This window comes from Acomys minous (assembly GCF_964271855.1).
Source record: "Acomys minous genome assembly, chromosome: 17".
Taxonomy (NCBI): Eukaryota; Metazoa; Chordata; class Mammalia; order Rodentia; family Muridae; genus Acomys; species Acomys minous.
This window is the reverse complement of record NC_140500.1, coordinates 72,874,241-72,890,078: the sequence shown is the minus strand read 5'-3', so window position 1 is coordinate 72,890,078 and position 15,838 is coordinate 72,874,241. Positions and strand designations below refer to the sequence as shown.

General features: G+C 40.2%; 1 gene segment (V, D, J or C); it reads left to right on the top strand.

Annotated features, from left to right (window-relative positions):
* Window positions 1-13,940, top strand: part of LOC311588791 (Ig kappa chain V-III region MOPC 63-like) — a 615,711-nt gene extending 601,771 nt beyond the window's left edge. Inside the window, exons 3-4 of the V gene segment in view lie at window positions 10,891-10,928; window positions 13,439-13,940.
* The last annotated feature ends 1,898 nt before the right edge of the window (window positions 13,941-15,838 follow it).

Sequence of the window (15,838 nt, the reverse complement as noted above, 5' to 3'; positions counted from 1 at the left end):
TGAGTCCTGCAGGATAACCTCATACAGAGACGTTAATACATGAAGAAGAGCTACCATGGAGTAAGGCATGGCTACCAATGGAGGTTTAAACTGAAAATGTTGTCCAAGATTACTTTTTCTGGTATTGTTTTGTTTGGTCTTGTTTTTGTTTTTTGTTTTATTTGGTTGGTTTTGGTTTTGGTTTTTATTTGCTTTAGTTTTTTTGTTTTGTTTTTCCAGACAGGGTTTCTCTGTTACCCTGGCTGTCCTAGACCCACTTTGTAGACCAAGCTGGCCTTGAACTTATAGAGATCCACCTGCCCCTGCCTTGAAAATGCTAGCATTAAAGTCGTGCACCACCATGCCTGACTTATCTTTTCAGTCTTAATGTAAAGTTAACATGTTAATAAAGAAAAAAAGGTAAGACTTGTTGCTACTAAATTGTCAGACACTCAATGTTCTAACACATTCCATTGAGGAAACCACAAGTCGCCCTGGGCAAGTACTTCTACTTGAAAGATCATTAAAATTAATTAATTAAGTAGTAGTAGTAGTAGTAGCAGCAGCAGCAGTAGTAGTAGTAGTAGTAAAGAATTACTCCTTCTTCTTCTGCTGGTCTGTTTTATACAAATTTCCAAGGACTGTAGCTCATCATCCTCCAAACCATCTTGAAATCCTTTGCCTTTTATGCAGTGATCCGGCTCCAGCACTGTGGAATCTCTCAGTATTTCAGAGTATTATAGAGTCAGACTGATCTCATCTATTCCATTGTTTTCATTCTACACATAAGGAATAGGCTCACATGGGGGGGGAGGAATGAAAGGTTGTTTGCTTAGGTCATCAAGCTCGATTCCAAGTTCTCTTCCCAGCACTTGACCACCCCTATTCAGCTCTGTCTACAGTCTGCCAGCTGACAGAAGCCACTTTGCATGTTACAGCATGCAATAGTCATAGAATCTTTTTCTTATGCATTTCTGGTGCTTCCCTCAGCCTATACACTGACTACACCTAGTGACAAAAACACGACATGAACATATACATAATCAACTTAATTGCCACACCATAAAAGTCCTTACCAACCCTTCCTTACTCACAAAGCAAAACACTGCTGCTCTGCATTGATCTTTTAATATTATATTAATATCATTCATCTGAATTGTGAATTTGGAGGTACCCATTTAAGCTTGGAAACCAAGGCAAATCCCTTGGCAGGAAATTGAGTCTTAGGGAAGTTAAGGAATTGACCTAATGTCACACAAAACTCAAAAGATGCACAATCAAGATTCTAATCCAGTACCTGAATTGTGGTTTTGTTCTTCATCCCCAGAGAATGATACTGACAGCCTACCCCTCATTAGGTTTCTGGGTGTGAGTAAGGACATTAGCATGTGGGTGGCATTCAGCTCTAAAACAGCATCAAGATGTTAAAGAGCACACACGTCTACAGTATGCCCTTGACTGTGAATTTGCCAAGACTGGCCCCTAAGAGATAATTGTTTGCTAACATTGGCTGGCCTGTCTGCTCCCCAAGCCACACATCAGCCTGGCTAGCTAATTAACTTTGTTCATGATTACTATGTGCATAAGAAAGAGTTATATTGATAATGCTGTCTTAGTTGGAGTTACTATTCCTTTGATGAAACATCATGGCCAAGGGAGAATACAGAAGAAAGCATTTAACTGAGGGCTTGATCACAGTTTCAGAGCCATCATGGCCAGAGCACAGTAGCAGGCTGGCAGGTATGGTGCTGGAAAACTTGCTAAAGGCTTACATCCTGATCCACAGCCAAGAGAGATACACTGGGCCTGGCAGTGGGCTTTTGAAACTTCAAAGCCCACCCCAAGTGACACATCTCATCCAACAAGGCCATACCCCCTAATCTTTCCTAAATAGTCCACCAACTGCAGAACAAGACACTCAAATATATGAGCCTATGGAGGGAGAGGGTTTCTCATTCAAACCACCACAAATTATTTTATATTTTCCATGAAATTATTATGATAGCCAAAGAAACTCCATTTTCTGTTAGGCATCCATCTTGATACCACTAGCTGTTTTTCTCTCACTCCAGTCTCTGGAAGATAAGTTCCCCATAACCCTGACTCAGTGACAGCCCCCCACCCACCCAGAAATATACAGCCATGACCATCTACTTGTTAGGAGTTGGCCTACTGCTTTTTGGCTTCTGTAACCTGCTCATGCACACAATCAAGGAGTATTTTGAGGTTGCCTTAACTACCTAATCTTGGCAAAGCAGAACAGCTCCTGGCTTGCTTATGCAGATACTCAAGGTCTTCATGTGGTTCTCTCCTTCAAAATTCTTCCCTTGCCCTCCTTCACATATAAAGCCCAAGTTTGTCTCAGGGACTGTCATCCTCCTAACAGTAATCAATAAATCTTTTAATTATAACTGTATTGAGCCTATAGTCTTTTCCCAGGGGTCAGAAACCCCATAACATTATTACTTAGAATGTTGTCCAGCTAGTCACTGAGAAGCTCCCATTCAATGTTCTAGGATAAAATAATCCTAGGGGCTCAGAAAGCATAAACAATGGATTTGTAATAACACAAGAAAGGGGTCTTGCATAGATGACAGACTGGACAGATTACAAAGTCTGAATCTGTATTGTTTTCCATGCATCAAATTCCACATCTATTAAAATTCCTCAAACTATTTCAGATGACCTATGATCAAAACAGCAGCATTGGTGAGACAATTTACCATCTATGAAACATCACCTACTATTGATTATTAAAGGATTATTTATTGAAAAACCAAAACTAGGAATGTTTATTTTCAAGTTTGCTGCTATAATTAAAAGCCCAATAACTGGTCCTGTTGATGACTGTGGCTTTTATCACTGTTTATTTGTGGCAAGAATATCCATACAAACTGAAAATAAAGTCTAAACTTTCATTAAAAAGTTCTGAGAAGTGTAAAGCATATATATGCATATGTAATACCCATTCATGTGTGTGAGAGAGACAGAGGGGAAGGAGAAAAAGAGAGAGACTGATTTTTCTAAAAACAATAGATCCCAATATAGGGGTGGGGACCTGACCAGATTCAGATCATTGCTTTTGTTTGTAGGCCCTCTCAGTGAGCATGACTGGGCCTCTGTAGGCTCATTGCTTATACAGCACTGCCATCTGCTGGCACAGCTACTGCATCCTGACTTGAGCAGGTTCATGGCACTGTGAGATCAATTTCCTTTTTTTGTTGCTTTCATTTTTGATATGTAAACAACATTTCTGCCATATAGAGACATAACTATTGTATAATTAACTCTAATTTTGCAAATTAACATTTTCCAACCTTTTACTGGTATGAAATGGCTTGTCACAGCTCTGTCCTACCTGAACAGGGAGTAAAACTGTCCCTGGTCTCTAGTTCCAGGCTCTGAAGAGCCAGACGCCTTGGGGCTAGGCTGAAGACCTTACAGCTTACAGCTTCTAGACTCGAGAGCTAGAGCTAGTGTTCCAGGCTTTAAAACCCAACAGCATGGGTTGGGAGAGATGGCTCAATGCTTAAGGTGTGCCCTACTTTTGTAGAGGATGTAAGTTCAGTTTCTAGCACCCACAAGCAATATAAAATATCTAGGAGTAACTCTAACCAAGCAAGTGAAGGACTTGTTTGAAAAAAGTTTCAAATCTCTGAACAAAGAGATTAAAGTTGACATCAGAAGATGGAAGGATCTCTCTTATTCATGGATTGGGAGAATTAACATAGTAAAATGGCCATCTTACCAAAAGCAATTTTCAGATTCAATGAAATCCCTGTCAAAATAACTGCACAATTTTTAAAGACATTGGAAGATCAATTCTCAACTTCATATGGAAAAACAAAAAACCCAGAATAGCTAAAACAATCCTATACAATAAAAGATCCTCAGGAGTAATCTCCATACCTGATCTCAAGCTGTACTATAGAGCAATAGTAATTAAAATGGCATGGTACTAGCACAGCAAAAAGCTAGTTAATCAATGGAATCAAAGACCCAGAAATGAATCCATGCACATATAGTCATTTGATTTTTGGAAAATGAAGCCAAATCTATTCAGTGGAAAAAGGATAGCATCTTCAACAAATGGTGCTGGTATAACTGGATGTGTACATGTAGAAAAATGCAATTAGTCCTATATTTGTCACCATGCACAAAACTCAAGTCAAAGTGGAGTAAAGACCTCAACATAAAACCAGAGACAGTAAATTGGTTAGAAGAAAAAGTGGGAAATAACTTGGAACACATTGGCATAGGAGACAACTTCCTGAACAGAACTCCAACAGCCCAGGCCTTAATGTCAACAATTAATAAATGGGACCTCATGAGGCTGACAAGCTTCTGTAAAGCAGGAGACACAGTCAATAGAACAAAGTGACAGCCCATAAACTGGGAAAAGATCTTCACCAACCCTACATCTGACAAAGGTCTAATATTGAAAATATATAAAGAACGCAAGAAATTAAACACCACCAAACCAAATTACTCAATTGAGGAATGGGCCTCAGAATTAAACAGAGAATTCTCAGCAGAGGAATAACAAATGACTGAGAAATGTCTTTAGTCAGCAGAGAAATGCAAATCAAAACAACTCTGAGATCCCATCTTATACCCATCAGAATGGCTAAGATCAAAAAGTCAAGTGACATCACATGTTGGCGAGGATGTGGAGAAAAAGGAATTCTCCATCATTGCTGGTGTGAATACAAACTTGTACAATCACTTTGAAAATCTATCTGATGCTTTCTCAGAAAACTGGGAATATACCCAGAAAATGCTCCACCACACAACAAGGACATATGCTCAACCATGTTCCTAGCAGCCTTATTCATAATAGCCAGAACATGGAAACAGCCTAAATGTCCCTCAGTTGAAGAATGGATAAAGAAACTGGAACATTTACACTATGGAATACTACTCAGCCATTAAAAACAAGGAAATCCTGAAATTTGTGTACAAATGGATGGAACTAGAAATGATCATACTGAGTGAGTAAACCCAGAAGCAGAAAGATTCATGGTATATACACACTTATAATTGGGTACTAGTCCAAAAGGCATGTCCCATGAAAGTCTTCACTTATCAGGAGATTGGGATAGATGTGAGGACATCCTATTGGGACTCTAAGTAAGAGAAATATAGGAGATGGGGAAATAGAAGTATCCAGAGGGTCCTAGAAACCTACAAGAAGAACATTGTTATGGATGGATCAGGGCCCAGGGGGGTCTGCTCAAACTATTGGCCTAACCAAGGACAATACAAGTAGTAAACATTGAACTCCTACTCTGATCTAGCCAATGGACAGGGCATTCTCCACAGTTAGGTAGAGAGTGGGGACTGACTCTGACATGAACTCTGGTGCCCCATATTTGACCACCTCCCTTTGGTGGGGAGGCCTGGTGGCACTCAAAGAAAGAATAAGCAGGCTACCAAGATGAGACTTGATAGCCTATGACCATATAGTGGGGGAGGAGGTCCCCCTCGGTCATAGACCTAGGGGAGGGGAATAGGGTGAAAGCAGGAGGGAGGGAGGAATGGGAGGATACAAGTGATGGGATAACAACTGAATTGTAATCTGAATAAATTAATAAAATAAAAAAAGAAAAAATAAATATTGCATCAGTCTGTATGTCTTCCATGGGATTTGAATTTTTTCCTTCCTTGTGATACTTTATGTTGCAAACTTTACTGATGAGAGAGATGTAATTTCTGCAACTCCAGTTTACATCTGTAGCACCCATTAGTGGTGTGTACTGCCACAGTGGGGCTTAGTTAGACCAGCTACTTCTGGAATGAGTTCATGGCAAAACCACTCCAAGCTGGGTGGTGTAATGCTCATTTTCCTCTTTGGGACTCTCTCTAGCTTAGTTTGGTGCTATGGGGCAGAAGGGTGAGTGAAGAATTTGGCTTCAGCAGCAGCCTTGGGTGTTCTAGAAAATGTGTGTGTAAGTAGGTGGCTAGAAGAAGTTATAGTCATTGCTTGGTGTTTCCCACAGATTCGGCCAGTCTCTACCCTCTCTTTTGATTTCCTCAGTTCCCAATAATCATGCATCCAACCCTTGGAGGCCCAGCTGACTGTTTCTAAAGAGTATATTTGTAAACAGAAGTGCATCCCTTCCCACAGCCCTCACTGGAGCAGCTTGATACAGTTAGGCTCCCAGTTAGCTCTCCTGCCTCAAAATATTACTTAGCTCAGTAAGTTTATGTACAGATCTTGTCCCTTATACTCAGAATGCATGCAGTTGTATTTCTGTTCTGTGCTATCCAATGACTACTGCTGCCACCCCCTACAGATTGATCTTTATATTTAACTTCCTCTGTTAGCACAAATAACCTTACATGTCCATGGACAAGACACAGCATCTCCAAAACAGCTAGCTCAGCACCTTCCTCCTCCATGATCTATCCAAAGGAAGCCACTAAAATATAACACACGTATGCCAAGTCACATCACCTTGGGAGCAAAACTAGAATGACAGAAACAACCAAACACAATATGTCAGAGGTAGATACTGGGGTGAAAGCAGAGAGCTCAGAATTCAACTTGCATCACGCGTATTAAATAGCTGGAACCCACAGCAGCCAATATGTAAATTTCAGTGGCTTAGCTCCTCTGAGGTTAGTAAACCCTGACCAGTTACTGTTTTCTCTTCCACACATAGTAAAGGGTTGCAGCCTAATGTCCTTCTGAAAGCAAGAGACACATCTGCATTTTCCAGACTGGGACCAGAGCTTTGGGTCAGGTTGATGGCATGCACACATGCATATGCAGGAAAGGACTTCACCTGTGCCCGCATGCCTTTCTTCAGGGACAAGTGGAAACTGGCATAACGAAGCACTTCATTCTCAAGTGAACTCCTTTGTCTCCCTCATTCCTGGCCAAGGAGACCAGTCCACCTCTTATGACTTGACTTTACTATCCAAAGACAAGTCCAGCTGAAGCAAGAATTAACTATCTAGGACTCTATCGTGGCCGATAAACTGGAAAGACAATATCAACCCACAGACTTCAAGGGAGATCTCAGACAAGACTGGTCCGGTGCCAGGTAGGGACACCCCTCAAATCTTGCAGAGAACAAAACTGTTTGTTTCTCACATGCGAAGTGATCTTATCAATATGAAAAGAGGCTCCCTTAAAAGACTGTTTATTGATGGGAAAATTGCTTAATGATGGCAAAAATTACTTAATGATGACAAAAAAGGCCATGTTTCTGGAATTGTTTTATCTAGGGACTGTCAGTAACGTAATCTGGGTATTGTGTTTAGGTTAATTTACAGATGTGTTTTTAGGCTTACTGGCTCCCTTCCCTTCTTGCTCTTTCTTCCTATCTCCCTTTCTCTTCCCAAACATGTTGAAAATTATTCTGAGAATTTATTTGGTTTTGCTGAGGGAGAAATAAGAGGTAGCATTACAGGCAAGTTTATTGAAATGCTTCCCCTAGAATCCTATCCCCATCACTATCATGCATCAAGTCCAGGAACCACACAGGTTGTCTTATTGATAATGTAGCTCCTCCTCAATACATCAATCAGTGCCCAACATAGAAATTCACAGAATCATAGATCCTACGAGAGACTCACAAATGCTCCTGGGACATCCTTAGCCTGCGAATGATGAATCCCAAATTGATGATTTCAACCACTCCTCAGTGTTCCATTTTTACTAGAATAAAGATCCCACACCTATACCTATCAGTCACCACTGTGTGGCTGAACACAGCTCCATAATGACCATCTGCTGCTACAGTTGTGTATTGTTCAAACTAAATCTTGCTTATTCAGAAATGTTTCTCTTGTGCTGCCAGCTCATCTGGTCCACTCCCATGTTATAGTCCCCCAGTCTCTGAAAAAAAATTATCTCTAACACAGAACCAGAGAGGCTTAAAAAAACTCTTTAAATATTTAAACAACAACAAATTTAATTGAGAAAAAAATAATCTCAGAAATTAGAAATTTTTTCAGTGGTGTGGTATCATTGTTTCTGACTAGTATAAAATGAATGTAGAAAATGAACTATTATAAAATTATAGAATGTAATGATCAACTTATATGCCATGTAAAGGCAGATATACAATAGATAGGAGGATAAGATGTGTCCTTAGCTCTCCTGAGCAGTCCCAGGAGAAACCACTGAGCACTGCTTGTAGAGCCTTCTAGAAGAAGCCTGTAGTACAGGACCCATTTTACAATCAGACCAAACACAGTATTCAGTGCGCTACATTTTCATGAAAATATCCAGAAACCTGTTTTTCCTCTATCAACTGATTTGTGTTTATTGTGCTCTACAAAATTAGCATACCCAACAACTATTGATGAATATTTGGTATTTGTAAAATTTTTTCACTATTTAAACAATAGTACAATCTATACAGACATCTGGACACTCTTGGCCACTCATTTCTCACCCCCAGATGGCCTAGGAGTCTTCCTTCTGCCCACTCCAGTGTTCTCTCACACACATGTTGCTTCTATCCTGGTGTCTACCCTGCAGGATGTGCACTAAGTACATGAGCAGCAATCCTAAGTCCAAGCTCTTCCCTTTAATGCTATAAACAGAAGATATCAATGTCTAGTTCATAGAGTCTTATGGATAGCTAAATATAATGGTGCCTGGCAGTTTATATGTTCTTAACAAATGCCAACTTTTATGGTTGATATCGCTTCCATAACTACAGAGAAAATCACTTCCCATTCTCTCTCTTTAGGATCCATATTGGTTGAGTTCATCAGTTACTTCACACACTTAGTTTCTATTGACATATTCTCTTTTCTCTCTATTTCCAACTCAACTCTTTTCTTTCTCCATCTTCTGGTGAAATATATTGTATAATCTGCCATTCCAGATTGGCAAAACTCCAAGTAAAAGAAACAAATAGGCCTCTCTAACCATGGTTAGAGTTGCAATTTCTCTAGAAAAGCTGATTGTTGTAGTTAGTGGTCAGGACTCACATTTTGCCTATTGTAGATAACTAGCACTGATCTATATTATTGACTTTGAATTGCTTTTTTTTTTCATTTATTCTGCAAATGTATGATAAGTGCTTGTAAATTAAATATAATGAATAAGAGTTCCCAAATATCAGGCTAATAAATTAGCAAACATCTTACTGTCTAGTGGGGAAGAAAGAATCCAACAGCTGTTCAGAGCAAATAGGTACTATAGGTCTAACAAACTGTCTGTAAAGCAAACTCACTGGTAGAAATAAGTTCTTGAGATGAATCTTGAACAACAGCTATTTCTGAGCTATCCTAGGAAGGACATGGTATTCAGAAGCAGGAAAGATGCTTCACAAATGCCAGAGGCCATGGTAGGACTATAAGAAGTTTGGGGTGTTAGGAATGGATACTGACAAGAGAAACAAGACTGGAGTAAATGAATCTGGAATTCAAAGCAAGTTCTTCAGTCTCTTCAGTTCATTGCTAAGTTCAAAGGTAGCATGAACTTGGTTGATCTCAGGACACCTGAGCTCATCTATTTTGTAACAAGATATTACATTATCTTCTAAGAACTCAAATCTTGCCTATGAAAATCAGCATTTCTCTGTCAGAGAAGCCCAAGAGCTTGCGAGCGTGCTTGGAGAAGGGGTTAAGCTTTAGCAGCTGACCCCCTGATCCGTTCCTCTTCAGTTAGGAGGGGTTTTTGTACAGCCAGGAAATGGAGTACTACCACTGTGGTGGACGTTCGGGGCAGGCACCAAGGTGGAACTCAAACGTAAGTAGAATCCAAGCTCTCTCTTCTCCACTGTCTATGTCTCATGGTTTCTGTGTCTTATATTGATGGATAAAATCTAACTCTGAAACCAGATTCTGGCATTCCCCAAGGCAAAGATAAATAATAACTCTCTAAGCAAAGCTGGGAGTAGATTGAACATCTTCTCTGAAGAGCAAGTGTCGATATAAAACTAAGATAGCCAGTAGTTTCAGAAATGCTCAGGCAGACAGGGTAACTGGCTCCAGACAAAGCCTTGATCGGTGGTTAGAAGGCGATACTCGGTTTTTGTACGGGAGGGAAGTGAGGGGCAACCAGTGTGTGTACACGTTTGGAGCCGGGACCCAGCTGGAAATAAAACGTAAGTGTTCTTCTCAACTGATTCTTTCCTGTGTCTGATCATGTTACTTTGTTCTTTGTTGTGTGTCTTCCTTAATGGGATTTCAGGGATGTAAAAAAAAGATTCCAGTCTCAGATTAGGTGTTGAGGAGGGAAAATTGTCCCACAAGAAGTTGGCTAGTAGCTAATGTTTAGGCTTTCTAAACCCAAGTAACTAAAGTGGGAAGACAGGGGTAATTGTCTATCAAGGGAGATTTTTGTAAAAGGGAGAAGTTAAAGTGAATCACTGTGAACACATTTGGTGGAGGGACCAGACTGGAAATAAAACGTAAGTACACTTTTGCTCAACTGTTTGTTAAATTTTGGTCCCATTTTGCCTTTTGTGTGAATTTGTGATATTTTTCATTAAATGAACTGTTCCCAGTGACCCAAAACTTAAATAGAAGAACACCAGAAAAGAGACAGTGTAGATGGTGAGAAAACCTAACATCAAATTTGTGAGAAAAAGTAGGATTTGTGGAAGGGGGGCATTGGCCTGAATCACTGTGATTCATGTTTGGCCAAGGGACCAAACTGGAATTAAAGAGTAAGTAGGTTTTTTTTTTTTGCTCAGATATCTGTGACTTTTTGATTCTGTTGTATCATTTATGTGAATTTGTGACATTTTGGTTAAGAAGAGCCTGAAAAAACAACCAGTGTGAAAACTGAGCAAAAAACTTAATGTTAGGCTTGTCAGGACAGGTTTGTAAGGGGAATGGAGATGAAACAGCTGGGCTTTTCCTCTGAGGTTGGCCAGTCTGGTTGGATTGCCTTCAGAGGCAGGTTTTTGTAAAGGGGGCCATGTTAGAGTTCTCACTGTGGCTCACGTTCGGCACCGGGACCAAGGTGGAGTTGAAACGTAAGTGCATTTTTCTCATCTTTCTTAATGTGTAAGATACAGGTTTTCATGTTAGGAGTTAAGGTCAGTTCTAAAATTTTCACTGAGTGCAAAAAATCTGTTCGTCTTGAGTAAGTGGGGGGGGCCCGTCAGTTGGCACGGCAATCGGTGTCAGCTTCTCTGTTTTATCAAGCTATTGAGATTAAGAGCAAAGCCAGGCTTTAGTCCAAGAGACTAGACTGGAGAGTGAACATAAGAATTGTCTATTGCCTTCTGTGTGGGTTGAAGTGCAGACAGCACTAACTCCTAGATGTTTAGTGGAAGATTTGAGGAGGTGAGGAATGAGGGCACTTCAGGATGACAAAAGTGAAGTTGAGTGACTCAAAGACTGAAAACTGTATAGATGAAAAGAAGGGCTTGGAGCTCTGAGAATTCATTTGTATTCAGTTTCCACAAATACTGTGTTGAGTTTTTTCATTAAATGCAGTATAGCAGAGCTGAGTGAGGCGAGCCTTAGGCTGCATTCCCTCTTTTGTCTCATAAATTTTTTATAACTACAAAAATCAGTATCACACCCTGAAATAAAAATCAGTAAAATGTTTAAAGGTATGACTATTTGCCATATCGAGAAGTTGGCTTATTGAATATAATCAGGAGAGATGTAATTCTTGGAGTATGTGTCATAAAATGTCAAAATTACATACTCTACAGGAACAATTTTTGACAGCTTATTTTTGTCTTATTTCTACATGAATATAAATTTGAAATTATCTCTTTTATTATAAAAATAGAAAAGCAGTTTCTTTTAAATTATATGTTTTAGTGGCCATAGTTTTGTAATATATATGGCCCTTTGTTTTCCCCAGTTTTTTTTGTTTTCTTTGGGGGTTGTTTTGTTTTGGGGGGTTATTTTTTGTTTTTGTTTTTGTTGTTATTGTTGTTTTGTATTTTTATGCCGCCAACAAGGGGCTGAAATGGTCCGCAACCTCTTTATGATTGAATGGCTTGGCGGCCATCCCAATCATTTGTAGCGCCCAGCCGCTAAGAGCCACAGAGCCACACAATTGCCGCAGTAGCGCCATTCACTCCACGAGAACCACTCTCTTAAGGCACAGTGATAAGATCAGTGCCACTAGGGGAAAAAGAATAAAAGCAGGACAGACACTACACCAACAAGGGGAAAACAGGGAAACAGTGACTTACTGGAGCTTTCAGAAATAAAATGCATTTATCACTACATTCCATGTTTTAATTTTCCATTAAGGTACTATAAAAGACAGAAAACTGTTTCACCCAGAGTATTATTAAAACCTTAATGCATATAATTCTTTGGAGGGAAAAAATTTATAACCAGCAAAAGTCATGGTAAATCTACTTTGACTGAGCTCTCATTAAATTATATTATATGGCATATTAACTGGTTAAAAGAAGGTAAATTTGTGACATGATTTTAACTGGCTAGGTAGGATATTTTTCTTTGTACAAAAATACAACTAATAAAAATTTAACATAAATGTATTTTCCAGTACTTTAGAAAAATAGAAAAATGTTTGGCTGCTTTAATCCCATAATTGTTTAAAAACTTGTTTTTGTGGTAGACCAGCCAGTTGCAGCTATTTAAGGACTTTTTTTTTTAACTCCTGAAACTATTTTAGAATCGTTTAAGTTATTTAACCATTTTAATTAGTTTAAAACAATGTCAATTCCTTTTAAACCTATTAACTTATTTTAAGGGGAAGAGAAGCTGCTCATAATTCTGTTGTTTTTCTTGGTAAAAGGGCTCTCGGTTTTCATTTTTACTATCACTCTGTCACCCAAGGGTTGACATCCCGACAGAGGGGGTTTCCGAGAAGCCATCTGGCAGCTGCTGAAGGTCAGAAGTGAAGCTGCCAGTTCCTCCCAGGCAGGTGGCCAAGATTACAGTTGACCTCTTCTGATGTGGCTAAAAACTGTCCAGTGTGGGTACAGACCATCTGACCAGGGTCCTCACCTGAAGGCCTTGGTGAGGGCTCAGAGAGTCGCTGGACACCCACCCAAACACAGACCCGGGCTTGAGGCCCCATGCACAGTGTGGGTTTAGCTTGGCCACACCAAAGGGAGCCGTGGAAAGGCTGAAATCAGAGAACTCTTGGAAGAGGCAGGAGAAAATGAAAGCCAACTTCTGCTCCTACCATACATGTTTGTTGTTCTGACTATTAAACATCAGGGAGAGCAGATAAACTGGTCCGTTCTCTCAGTCTGATGCATGGAACCATTGCAGCTGATGGCGAGCGCAGTTCCAGGGAAGAAGGGCATAGAAAGAAACCTGAGAATGGCTTCAAAGGATCAGATGTAATCTGCTTTCCAAAGGAGTCGCCAGAAACTAGGGAATATCAAAACCAACAAGATTGTACATGCGGCCTCATTGCTCCTATCCTGAAGGATATGTGTGCTTTTCTGTGTGTCTGTCAATAACATATCTTCACACATAATACACCCAAAGGGAGACCGTCCCTCTTACTTCATACCACCCTCTGTGCTTCCTTCCTCAGGGGCTGATGCTAAGCCAACTGTGTCCATCTTCCCACCATCCAAGGAGGAGTTACAGACTGGACATGCCTCAGTCGTGTGCTTCCTGAACAACTTCTACCCCAAAGAAATCGACGTCAAGTGGAAGGTAGATAACAATGAACGACAAAATGGAGTCCAGAAGAGTCTGACGGATCAGGACAGCAAAGACAGCACCTACAGCCTGAGCAGCACCCTCACGCTGACCAAACAGGAATATGAGAGCCATTCCGTCTACACGTGTGAGGCCACGCATAAGACGTCAGCCACACCCATCAGCAAGAGCCTCAACAGGAATGAGTGTTAGAGCGAAGGGTCCTGAGGTGCCATCCCCTGCTCCCCAGGTCAGGCTTTCCCCACAGGCGACCCACCACTGTTGCAGTCCCCCAGACCCACTTCCCGTCTCTTCCTCCTCCCTTTCCTTGGCTTTTATCATGCTAATATTTGACGAGGATATTGAATAAAGTGAATCTTTGCACTTGAGAACTCTGACTCTTTTCTTACTAAAAGGTTGTTAGCAGTTGTTTTTCCAGTTCCCCGGTTTCTCTTCTAAAAAAAGTTAAATGTTTAGTTGCCCTGAAATCCACTATACTTTAAAAAAAAATCCTCCATCTGCCCTACTTGGCTGTCCACTACATGGCAATCATCTCTAAGGTCCTCAAGTATTATTCACGGCTTATTTCTCTGGGCCATGGTGGGTTGGTTGGAAGAGGCATACTTCCTAGCTTTCCTCTCCTATGTCTCGAAGTCCTGAAGCGGGACAGTTCTTACAAGCACATATTCTAGGATCTGATTCAGCCTACCCAGAAAACATGACAAAGCAATGGAGAGTCATTGTCACAGGAAGTAGAGACAACCTAAACAAACAAGCAACAGGGAAAGGCTTAAGCCAACATAGCACCTGGGCTTCGTGAGCTCTTATGCCTTCACTGTGATTTTAAACACAGATTAACACCTACCTACCATTGGCAATGCTGGGCACTGTCCACAGCGTACTTCAAGATTTGCCAAACTATGAGTTAAGCATGTTCATCAAAATTTTAGAAAGGTTTTATAAAGCTGAGAGTTGGCCATCATCTGTTTCTGGCCATCCTACGCATAGGCACTTGTCTTTGTACATCCAAAGCCTTAAGAAGCAAACGATGGTCAGATACTCATTTCAGAAAGCCTAAAACTGGCTACAACAAAAATGTCCACCAGCAATTATATTTTGTATGTTCACAATTGAGCTATTACTCAATAAAAAGAATTAATAAAGTACAACTATACAGTGGCATAGCTTAATTTCATAAACGATATTAAGCAAAGCAAACACAGAAGTGATGGTCTGGGAATTTTTCCTTCATATAAGTTTAAAACTAAGTAAAAATAAAATTAAAAATTAAGAGACACATTGCCGGGGGGTGAAATAAGTTGTAGGTAACAAGAAGGGAACTCTGGAGTTTGAAGAATATTCTGTTTCTCAGTGTGGGATGTCACCTTGTGAAAATTAATATTGTGGTATTGGGACCTATGCTCTTTCTGTATATGTTATATACTTCATAATAACTTCACCTAAGGAAATATCTAACACCCAGTGCATACGTAAGAGAGGATAGAAGGAATGAATCATACATCAAGGACAGAAAAGAGTAAATGGGAATCCAGCATCAAATCTCCACATTCCTAACTCTGCTCCCTTGAGTGCTCTATTATTCTGCCTTCCAGAATACAAAGTACTAAATGTGAGTCAAACAGATGATACCCTTGGGGTCTACTCCTCCTTACATCAAGCCAAGAACATCCATGTATAAAAATGGGATGGAAGAGACCTTCAGCAACAGGTCAAAAAATATAAATAACATTGTCCAGGTATAGAGAGCCCATATATCAAGTTATATTTGGGAAGAAAGGGGATACATAACAGTGACGTTCACCCCTCTCTCTCCTCCTGGAGGCCCCTTGGGATTAGTCCCTCATGGGCTCATCTACTCAACACATATTTATAAGCATCTTCTCAGCCTGCACTCTGAAGAAGGTACGGAAATAAGATGTTAGTGTCCCTTCCCTCAGTTAATACACATCCCAGTTTTCCTACACCTTCCCTTTCTCAGTCAGCTCCAGAATGGAGGGAAAGGACAGTCACCAAATAGGATAGGGCAACATTTTGCATTTCCACCTCTTGAGAATATTCATTATTAGAGGGTTTTTTAATTTAATATATGAACTTGTTCACCCATTTCTGAGAACCAAATTTAGCAATCAACAGCATCTCTAGTCTGGCTCTCTTCCAAGAGGCAAGATTCTGAAACCAGACCTATCAGGATACCCCCCCCCAAAAAAAAGTCTTAACTAAAATCGTGTCTACAAGAAAAAAGAAGAAAGAATGCTGAGCACTTAAATAA